This window comes from Ceratotherium simum, chromosome 23, assembly GCF_057802395.1.
Source record: "Ceratotherium simum simum isolate JZ-2026a chromosome 23, ASM5780239v1, whole genome shotgun sequence".
Classification (NCBI taxonomy): domain Eukaryota; kingdom Metazoa; phylum Chordata; class Mammalia; order Perissodactyla; family Rhinocerotidae; genus Ceratotherium; species Ceratotherium simum.
Genome location: NC_141922.1, coordinates 17,545,463 through 17,556,929, shown reverse-complemented (window position 1 = coordinate 17,556,929; position 11,467 = coordinate 17,545,463).

Sequence of the window (11,467 nt, the reverse complement as noted above, 5' to 3'; positions counted from 1 at the left end):
TTTTTGCCTGAGATATTAGCTTTATGATTGGTTGCAGACGACGTGCTTCCCACTTCTAAGATTCATTTGATGGCTCATTTGTCACGTTAGCCATTTTTAAGCATTCCTAGATGATGTTTAGAATGACTATAAGCTTTTCCTTGCAAGTGACTGAATCATCAACACGCCTCAATTGACAGAAAAGGCAGAGGATCATTCGGCCATCGGTATATTTTTCTGTTTTAAAGGCAGAGTTGTCAGGTTCAGGGTGTTTTCCAGGTATGATTTACATACAATGAAATGCACTGTACCTCAGTATAATTTTGATGAGATTTCATGAAGGCATACCACCCAAGTTACCCGTGTCCCTATAAAATACAGAGCATTTCTACCACTCCGGGAGGTTCCCTTGTGCCCCCTCCTAGTCAGTTTCTGCCTCACCTCAGGCAATCTGTGTTCTGATTTCTATCACTATAAATTAGGTTTGCCTGTTCTAGAATTTCATATAAGTGGAATCATGATTATATACTATTTTCTTGACTGGCTTTTTCACTCAGCATAATGTTCTTTGATATTTGTCTGAATTGTTGTGTGTGTGTCAGTAGTTAATTCTTTTTATTGTTGAGCAGTATTCCATTGTATGAATATACCACAGTTTGTTTATCCCTTCTCCCGTTGATGGATATTTGGATTGTGCCAGATTTTAGAAATTATAAATAAAGCAGCCATGAGCATTCTTATACTAGTTTTTTGGGGACATATGTTTTCATTTCTCTTGAGTATACACACAAAAAGTGGCTTTGTGGGACATAGAGTAGATGTCTGTTTGACTTTATAAGAAACTGCTGAACAGTTTTCCAGAGGGGTTGTGCCATTTTGCACTTGCACCAGCAGTGCATGAGGGTTTCCATTGCTCCGTATCCTTGCCAACATTTGGTATTGTCAGTATTTTTCATTTTAGCCATTCTAGTGTGTGTGTATTGGTGTCTCATTGTGATTTCAGTTTGCATTTGCATGCTGAAAATTATATTGAGCACTTTTATATGTGTCTATTGCCCATTTATTTCTTTATGTGTGTGTGATATGTCTCTTTAGGCCTTTTCTTAATTTTTTTGGTGGTAAGGTGTTTTGTCTTTTTATTATTGATTTTCTGGAGAGCTTTATATAGCATTGTGAATATTTTCTCCCCGTCTATGACTTGTTTATTCATTATTTTTCTATAAGCAGAAATTTTTAAATTTCATGAAGTCCAATTTATCAGGTTTTTTCTTTTATGGTTAGTGCTTTTTGTGTTCTAAGAAATCTTTGTCTACATCAAGTTACAAAAATAATCTCCTATGTTTTCTTCTAGAAGCTTTATAGTTTTAGTTTTTATGTTGAGGTTGATGATCCATATTGAATTACTTTTTCTGTATCATGTGAGGTAGGGATCAAGGTTCATTTTTTTTCCATATGAATATCCAGTTGTTGAAGCATTATTTATTGAAAAGTCTTTCCTTTGCCCACCTAATAGCCTTGGTGCCTTTATCAAAAAATCAATTAGCTATAAATGTGCCTGTCTATTTCTGGACTCCTAATTCACTTTCATAGTTCTTTTTTTTATCCTTATACCAATTTCAAGCTACCTTTGTTACTGTAGGTGTATAGTAGGTCCTCCAACTACGCCCAAGATTGATTTGGCTGTTCTAAGTGCTTTGCATTTACATATAAATTTTAGAACCAATCTGTCAATTTCTACCAAAAAGCCTGCTTGGATTTTGACTGGGATTACTTAGCATCAAAAGAAAAATTGGGGAAGAACAGACAACTTAACAATATTGCACCTTCTAATTCATGAACTTCTCTCCATTTATCTAGGTCTTCCTTAATTTCTCTCAGCAATGTTTTGTAGTTTTCAGTGTAGAGATCTGAAACATTTTCCATTAGATTTATCCCCAAATATTTTATGTTTCTGATGCAATTATAAATTATTTTTTAATTCATATGCCATGTAGGTCCCTTTATCTTCCCCTCTTTTTAATATAATTGTCTTAATATTTCCTCTACATACATTGAGCACCACATCTGAATTTTGTGTAGATATAAATTTTGTGTAAACCATCAATGTGCTCGAAGAAACTCATGAAGAGAAAGAGAGTCATGAGAATTAAGTGGAATTTGGTGGGTGGGACTTCTAAGGAAGCATATTAATGGTGGCAGACTCAGTGCCATGGGCCTTTTGACTTTCTCCCATACCCTTCTCCCTTTCTTCCTTCCTGCACTACAGTTCAATGCTTACAGATGGAGCAGGGATTTTGAGAGCACGAGGATGAAGACATATGAGAAAGCCAGATGGATCTCTGGTCCCTGAAGGCATTGTGAAACTGCCTACCTAGTTTACCTACCTCCAGACTTCTTGTTATGAGAAAAATGAGAGCCTATCCTGTTAAACCAGTATGGGGGAGAGGTGCCTTCACTCTCAAGGTTTCTGATTCATTGGGTTTGGGGTAGAGCCCAGGAACCTGCAACTTTAACATGAGCTCCAAGTGATGCTCATGCCAGTAATCCAAGGATCATCCTGAAGAAACTCTGCTTTGGCAAATGTAAATAGGAAATGTAGTGGTAAGTGGGGAGGACAGGAGAGGAGAGGAGCAACATAAATTTGAGGAGGGGTAGCAAGTCAAGTAATAAATTGCCAGTGGCATATACAAGCTTATGAATGACTGCTTAGGCTTTACATTAAGATACACTAACATGATCCTTAAATTGTCCAACTTATAAGACATCGCAAGAGAGAACTGATGGTAAAACTAGAAATTGCTTTTAGCAGATTCAGTCCCTTCAGTTCTCATTTAGCTTTATTATGAAATCCTTTTGAGTAGCTGAAATGAGAGCATTTTCTTCCAGAGAATTGTTGCTCTGTAAAATATTGACTTGGGTGACCTATACCAAGAAATATAAGACCTATTCGATTCACATAAGTGCAGTTCGAGCAGTTCCCTTTCTAAGAGGCAACACTAACTATAATAAATGGATACTACCTCAGTTTAAATAAATAAAGGGTTTTAATTGTCAATATCAGTGTGAAAAAATATTCTCATTTGTTTCTTCCTGAGAGTATCTTATTTACAGGCATTAGCCCCGGTTCTAATTTTTAAGCATGACAGATCCCTTGCTAAAACCAAATCCAACGTAGAACAGCCTGTTCTTCCACAAAATATGTCTATGTTATTGTTAGCTTTCTTTATAAGATAGCAAGCTCCCCTAATGCATTTAAAATTGGACTTTATTGAGACATAGCCTTAGAATTCTTATACTGAAAAGTGGTGAAGTGTATACAGCAAATGTAAAATAATTACAGTGGAGTTCTATCTTGTTGAGGAGTCAGGCACCCTTAAGTGTGCTCATAAGACTCAGGTGTAAACATAACTTAACTTTGTAATCTCTTAAATCATCCATGCAGTGTAACACTGTCTTGACATGAGTACAGCCATGTTTGGCTGGTCCATGTACCTACAGCCACCAGCACACAAAGAAATATAAAGTGGCTTTCTGTGTGGTGGGAACCGGCCCTTCTCCCACAGAGATAGTTGCAATTTGTAAGATTACAAGACTCTTTGAGCGTCATAGCTCAGAACAGACTGGCCATTCGTGCTGGGCTAGGGTGATAACCAAGGAGCCCAATGCACGTACACAACTGATAACCATTTGTGCATGAGAACACCAAATGCTTACTCTGGAGATTGCTCATACTATATAAGCTGCTGGAAACTGAGGCCTGTGAGAGTCTCGCCTGTGGGAGGGACGCCTTGCCCAGGACCTCTTTTGATCAGCACTCCTGCCTAGCTGTATCAATTCAAGGGACTCTCCCCGGTGTAAGGACATGGATGTTGTAAGTACCCGATCTGATGTTTCTTTTTTCGATCGATCTGGTGTTGTTTCCTCTTTTTATTGACCTATTTGGATGTTATATGTATCCAGTCTGATGTTTCCTATTTGCTAACTTTTGCTTTTACCCTTCCCTGTATAATAAAGTGTGCATTCAGTCCATTCGTTTGGGTTGGAAAGTTTCTTTCACGTCTCCAATCGAATCCATCGAACCTAATACAACAAACACCAATATTAGTTGTCTCTGGTCTTCAATGACATAAATGTTTAAACACACAAGCCATTCTTTTGTACTTTCAGAACTAAAAAGGAGTTGATAAGAATTGACAAACAGAACATTGAAGTTGCCCATATCTGCCAGGGGCAGGGGATTCAGAGGAAAAGAATGAAGTTGTGGCCTCTAGGGGTTCAGTCTGGTGGAGAAGACAGACCTGGAAACAGATCATTATAGTGGGGTAGTGCTGTAGGGGAGTTATGGACAAGCTGTATCATGGATGCATGAAGGAGCAAGTTCTGAACTTCATTTGAGCAGAGACTGAGCCAGCCAGAAAGAAGGGGAGGCAGCCAGGGCAGACATCTGAGAAGAGGGGCTGACACTGGAGCCACTGTAGAGGACGGCATAAACGCAGCTGTGTGTGCTGCCTGTGGAAGCAGGAAAGGGGGTGAGGTCTTTTTTCATGGGTGGAGCACAGTGTGCTTCAGGAGGGGGGCCAGTTATCCAGTGAGAGACGAATAAGGCCCATTGCCTAAAAAGCCTTGGAGACAAGGCCAAGGAATTTCAACTTTATTCTAAAAATAATGGGCAGTCATTAAATGATAGTAAACAGAAAAATGAATTGACTAGATGTGCATGTTAGAAAGTTTACTCTGATTAAATTTGGTGTTTATGGTCATTTCTGTAAAGCAGTCAGTATCAGAACTTTGGTCAGGAACTTCACCCCCTAATAGGACCCCTCTAAGGTCTTTATATTTGCCCTGAAATTGACAACCAAAAATAAAGATGACTTCCTGTGCAACCCTATGGATTCTCTTCCCTTCCTTGGGCCATTATGACCTTTGGACTCTTCTCTTCGAATTCAACAAATCAATGTAAAAATAATTTCATAGAAACTATCTCCCTACTTCTTTTCATTCATTTATTTCCCAAGGTCAGTTTTTAAGTGAATCTATCTAGAGAAAGTGTTGCTGTGGAAACTGTACAATGAAAAATATAATGTACCAGTCTGTGGGGCCTGGATCTCTGAGCACAGGATGGCTCAACTGAAATCCTGGAAGAACAGACTTAGGGAATCTGACCTTGTCACCTGTTGGTCAACATCTCCCATGGTTCCCCATCACCTTCTGGACTAAGTCCAAGGCCTTCTGCACTGGCCACATGTCATTCAGGATCTGACCCACATGTATCTGCCAATCTCTCCCTGAGCACCGCATAGTGGAACTTGAGGTGCTAGCAATACCCAAGTCCATTTACTTGTCCATCAAGCACATGTGTTCTCTCTCCCACTCATACTTATGCATCTATTGTTCTTTCCGCCCTAAAGACCATCTGGCGAAAGAACAAACTCCTCCTTTAAGAAGGAATTCATCCTCCCTCACTGCCTTAGTGAAACATCTCCTCAGATTATGGGTTCTCCTCTCTACCTTCTTTAGAACTTAGTGATTCTGTACTTAGTCTAGTGAGAACAGGCTACACTGTGGAGCTCAGAGAAAAATGAAAATGAGGGATCCCTTGTTAAAAAAATTATTAAGAATTTCAAGACAGCAAAGTGTTAAACCAAGCACAGGGCCCTTCTAAGCTTAGGGCCATGTACAGATGCAGAGGTTGTACACCCATGAAGTTGGCCCTTGACTCTACTGTGTGTCTTCTAAAGACACTGAGGACAGAAACTCATCTGTAATCTACACATTCTCCAGGCCTAGGTCAGCGTCTCCCACACAAGCACACAAAGATGTAGTAGAGTAGATGCACAAAAGAGTGAATGAATGATGTTGAAAATAGTTTTCATTTTACAGGAGATTGTATGTATTCTTTTCCTAGGGCTGCCATAGCAAATTCCACAAACTTGCTGGCTTAAAACAACAGAAATTTATTCTCTCATAGTTCTGGAGGCTAGAAGTCTGAAATCCAAGTGTCAGTAGGGCCATGCTTTTCTTTGAAGGCTCTGGGGAAGGATCTTTCCTTGCCTCTTAGCTTCTGGTGGCTCCAGCCACCCTTGGGGTTTCTTGGCTTCTAGCTGCTTTACTCCACTCTGACTGGATCATCACGTGGCCTTCTTTCCTCTGTGTGTATCTTTGTGCTTCTTCTCTTTTTATAAGGATACCATTCATTGGATTTAGCACCCACCCTAATCCACTATGACCTCATCTTAACCAATTACATCTACTAAGACCCTATTTCCAAATAACATCACATCCTGGGATTCCAGGAAGACATGAATGGGGAGAGGGCACTATTCAACTCACCGCATTTGTTCATAGGACGTTCTTCAGAATGCCTCAAGCCTATTTTTTGCTGAAATGTTTAACAGTTCATATGAATTATTATTTAATTGTGTTTGCCAAGGGAACCTTGAAATATACCTAAAGCCATACAAATTGTAGAGAGGCATGTATAATAAATATAAGTATAACCTGGAAAACTAAAAAAGTTTTGGATGTGGTCATGTAACTAATATCAATTATGGTTGAAGCATCCTGGAAATGTGAAAGGCAACCCCCAAAAAATAGGAATAGGAAAATGTCTGATTTTTCCTAAGGAAAATAAGGTGAAATCCAGGAACTGCTAAATTTTCTGCCAGCACTGTGTATGCGAATGGCTGGGACCTAATTGGTTAGAGTTTCCTGTATGGTTCTCCTCCTCCTGGGAGAGACTAGGGGAAAGTCTAGGTGGTTAGAATGCCCCTGGGCTTAGCAGTTCACATAAATTGTTTATTAAGGGTTAGGAACAGTGTATCACTGTGCATACGTGAAGGAGATCAGGATCTGAGAGAGGCCTCTTTGGGGGTTTAATTAAAATATACTGTTGACATTTAGAGGTTCTTTGCTGAAACATTGTTCCATTAATTATTTAAACTATTACAGAAGCATGGAGGTTTAAGTGTTTTTTCCCCAGCTTTATTGGGATATAAAAAATTGACAAATAAAATTGTAATATGTTTAAAGTGTACAACATGATGATTTAATATATGTATACATTGTGAAAGGATCCCTACAATCAAGTTAATTAACATATCCATCACCTTGCATAGTTAATTTTTTTTTTTTTTTTGATGAGAACACTTAAGATTTACTCTCTTGGCAAATTTTAAGTATACAATACAGTATTACTAACTACAGTCACCATGCTGTACATTAGATCCTCAGAACTTATTTATCTAAACTAAAAGTAACTAAAAGTTTGTGCCCTTTGACATACATCTCCCCGAAATCCCCACTCCCCAGCCCCTGGCAACCATCATTCTATTCTCTATTTCTATGAGTTTAACTTGTTTGTTTATTTACATTCCACATATAAGTGAGACCATATAGTATTTGTCTTTCTCTGACTAGCTTATTTCACTTAGAAGAATGCCCTCCATGTTCATCTATGTTGTCACAAAAGGCAGCAGGATTTCCTTTTTTTAATGGCTGAATAATATTCCAGTGTGCGTGTATGTCTCTGTGTCTGTGTGTATGTGTGTGTACCACATTTTCTTTATTCATTCGTCTGTCAGTGGACACTTAGGTTGTTTCCCTATGTTGGCTATTGTAAATAATGCTGCAGTGAACATGGGAGTATAGATATTTTTTTGAGATAGTGATTTCATCTCCTATGGATGTATACCCAGCAGTGGAATTGCTGGATCATATGGTAGTTCTGTTTTTAATTTCTTGAGGACCCTCCATACTGTTTTCCATAGTGGCTGCACTAATTTACATCCCCACCAACAGTGAACAAGAGTTCCCTTTTCTCCACATCTTTGCCAGCATTTGTTATCTCTTCCCTTTTTGATAACAGCCATCCTGACAGATATGAGGTGATATATCGTTGTGGTTTTGATTTGCATTTCCCTGATAATTAGCGATGTTGAGCATCTTATCATACACCTGTTGGTCATCTAGATATCTTCTTTGGAAAAACGTCTCCTCTGGTCCTTTGCCAATCTTTTAATCAGGTTATTTGGTTTTTGTTTTGTTTTGGTTTTATTTGTTATTGAGTTGTAAGAGTTTATTATATATCTTGAATATTAACCCCTTATTGGATATATGGTTTGCAAGTACTTTATCACACTTCACAGGTTGCCTTTTTACTTTGTTGATGGTTTCCTTTGATGTACAGAAGCTTTTTAGTCTGATGTAGTCTCACTTGTTTATTTTTTGCTTTTGTTGCCTGTGCTTTTGGTGTCATATCTAAAAAAATCATTAGCAAGACCAATGTCAAGGATTTAGTTTAATTGATTTAATTTTGTTAATACATCCCCTGTAAAAGAAAGAGGAGAAGGTTGGTTAGGTAGTAAGGGGAATCATGTTTAACCCTCATTTGATAATAAAATAGGGGGGCTGTAGAACTTTTCCTGCCCTGCAGGTGCTGGGCTGGGTCTCTCCTTGGTCCTGGCTGCCTTTAACATAAGAAGTAGAGATGGAAAGCCTTTCTGTCAGAAGTTCTGAGCTACCAAGTAGAGTGTTCCTTTGGGCACTCAGGCAGTCGTGGGCCACCCCTGCCTCCTCTTCCACTGATTTCTCCAGGCTGGCCCGGGAAACCAGCACCATCAAAACACCTAGATGCTCTCCTCCGGGTGCAGGTACTAGATGCTGCAGCCCTTCAATTGCCCAAGCATGCAACTTGTGGGGGGTTTATTTGTAGGGAGCTTTGGCTCTCTTCCTCTCCTCCCAGACTCATTCTCTGAAAAGGGCTGTAGAGTGGAACTACTTTGCTGCCCCAGCGTAGCCAATGCCTCTTGTCAGGAATGCACTCCTCCTGTCTGACCTCGACAGACTCATTAGGAAGTCTTGTAAGATAAGTGTCTGGTGCCTTTAGGTTGTGTCCTTGGATTCCCTCTGAGTGTCCCCTCTCATGGGTTGAGTCTCCCAACAGGCCACTCTACCCCAACATACTCCAGTTATCAGAACAGAGCAGGAGATTCCTGTCCAGGGCTGGATCTAGGACAATGGGAAACTAGCATGTGTAAACACCATTTATTTAATCATTCATTCAATGTGTTCCTTTATTCAGGTATTCACTCATTCAAGAAGCATTTATTGAATATTTACTGTGTACTGGTCACTGTGCTAAACACTGAGAGAGAGTGATGAGCAAGACCGGCAAAGTCTCTAACCTAGTGGAAGGAAATAGAGATACAGGTTATGAGAACACACAATGGAATTTAGCAGGAATTTGAGAAAAAGCAACTTGGAAGGACAAGGTTGGCAAGTAAGACCACTCGGAATGAGGAGGTGACATTTGAGCTGAGAGCCAAGGATGGAAAGGAGGGAGCCATGTGAAGATCTGAGGAAGAGCATCCCCAAGAGAAGAAGCTGAGATAAGTGCTGACAGACAGCAGAAGGCTTGGACCATTTTGTAGGGCTGGGCAGGAGCCAGATCACGGTGGGCTTCATAGGACATGTAAGTTAGATTTTATCATAAGAGCAATGGGAAGACATTGGAGGGTTTTAGTTTGGGAGAGAGACATGATCAGATCAATGTTTTAAAAAGAGAGCTCTGGGGGCCAGCCTGGTGGTGTAGCAGTTAAGTTCAATCCACTTCAGCGGCCTGGGGTTCGCCAGTTCGGATCCTGGGCATGGACCTACGTACCCCTCATCAGGCCATGCTGAGATGGTGTCCCACACAGAAGAACTAGAAGGACCTACAACTAGGATATACAACAATGTACTGGGGCTTTGGGGAGAAAAGAAAAAGAAAGAGGAAGATTGGCAACAGATGTCAGCTCAGGGCCAATCAAAAAAAAAAAAAAGGCCCTACCTTCTAGAGTGATAAGAGGAGGATCCCATGGTCCAAGGGGTAGTGTAGCATTACATTTAAAAAAAAACCGAGAGCTCTGGCTGCTGCATGGAGAATGAGTTCTGGGTACAAATGGGATTCCATTTAAGGCTAGAGTAACCTGGGCAGGGAGTAGTGGTGACTTGAACTAGGGTGGAGGCAATGGGGATGGAGAGTTGGGGACACACTCAAGATGTATTTTGGACTTAGAACAAAACAGAACTTGCCAAAGGACAGGTTGTAGAGGATTTGGGAAAGGAAAGATGCAAGGGCAGCTCCTACAACTTGTTCTTGAAAAGCTGGGCAGGTGGTAGTGCCATTTCCTAGAACAGAGAAAACTGGGGGAGGCTGCCCCAGTGATCTCTCCATGGCATCCCGTGAACTGATCGCATGCAGACTGGGAATTCCTCTCTACAGATGTGCTCACCTCGCTTTGTTTATATTAAACACCTGTGGCCAACTTGGTACTGTCCTCTCCTGTAGTTCTCCCAGCAACTCTATGAAGTGGGTTCTATTATACCCAATTCCCAAGTCAGAAAACAGGAAAAGAAAGTAAGAAACACCAACACGGTATTAGTATGGATTTCATTCCCTTTTTTTTTTTTTTGGCCATGGAGAATAATTTATTAGTCAATGACCTTATTGAAAACACATCTCTGAGCATCTTCCATGACTAGGCATTGTTCTGGGGTGATGATGATAATGAAGAAGCAATAATAGCCAGAAATTTTTAATCATTCACTATATGCCAGGCACTATGTTGAGGACTTCATATACAGGACCTTGAAATCTCCAACAACTCTGTGGGAGGGGCAATTATTGTCATCCTTGTAAAGATGAAACTGAAGCACAGAGAGCTTAAGTCACTTGCCCCGGGTAACATGATAGAAAGTGATGAAGCCAAGAATGGAGTCCTCCCCACAAGAACCTCCTTAAAGACCTAAGTCCATGTCTGTCTTGTTTACCTCTGTATCCCCATCATCTCGCACAGCACCTGGTATAGCGTAGGTGCTTAATCAGCGTTGATTGTTTGAATTTGCTTTTTAAACATACTCCTCCAGATAATTCTGATGATGTGTGTGTGTGTGTGTGTGTGTGTGTGTGTGTGTATGTGTGTGTCAGGGGTGCATGTGGGATCACTTTGAGAGAAACTGCTTTGGTGACTAGAATTTAAAAGATGGTTTGGAGCCACAGAACATCTGGACTAGAAAGAGCGTTTGAAGCCATCCAGCTCTGCATTGTTAATTTTCTTGTGAGGGAACTGGGGCCCAGAGAATCTAGCTCTACATTGTTAATTTAGTGATGCAGAAATTGAGGCCCAGGTAATTTAAATGACGTGTCCGGGATAACATAGTTATTAACCGGCAGAGCAGGTCTGTCCACAGGCCCAGATCTGTCTTTCCCTGACATCAGATTTGCCCTAGATTCCACAGCAATAGCCCCACAACCCTGCCCTGAGAGCACGCTACACGGCCACGGGAGGATTGCTGAGGCTGCTCAGACCCACATCCGAGTGTGTCATCTTGCACAAGTTCCCGAGTCTCTCTAGGCCTCAGTTTCATCATCAAAAGAGCAGAGATAAAACCCGACTCACAGAACTGTCATGCAAATTAAGTACGTAAGGTTTTCATAGGACAGGGCCTG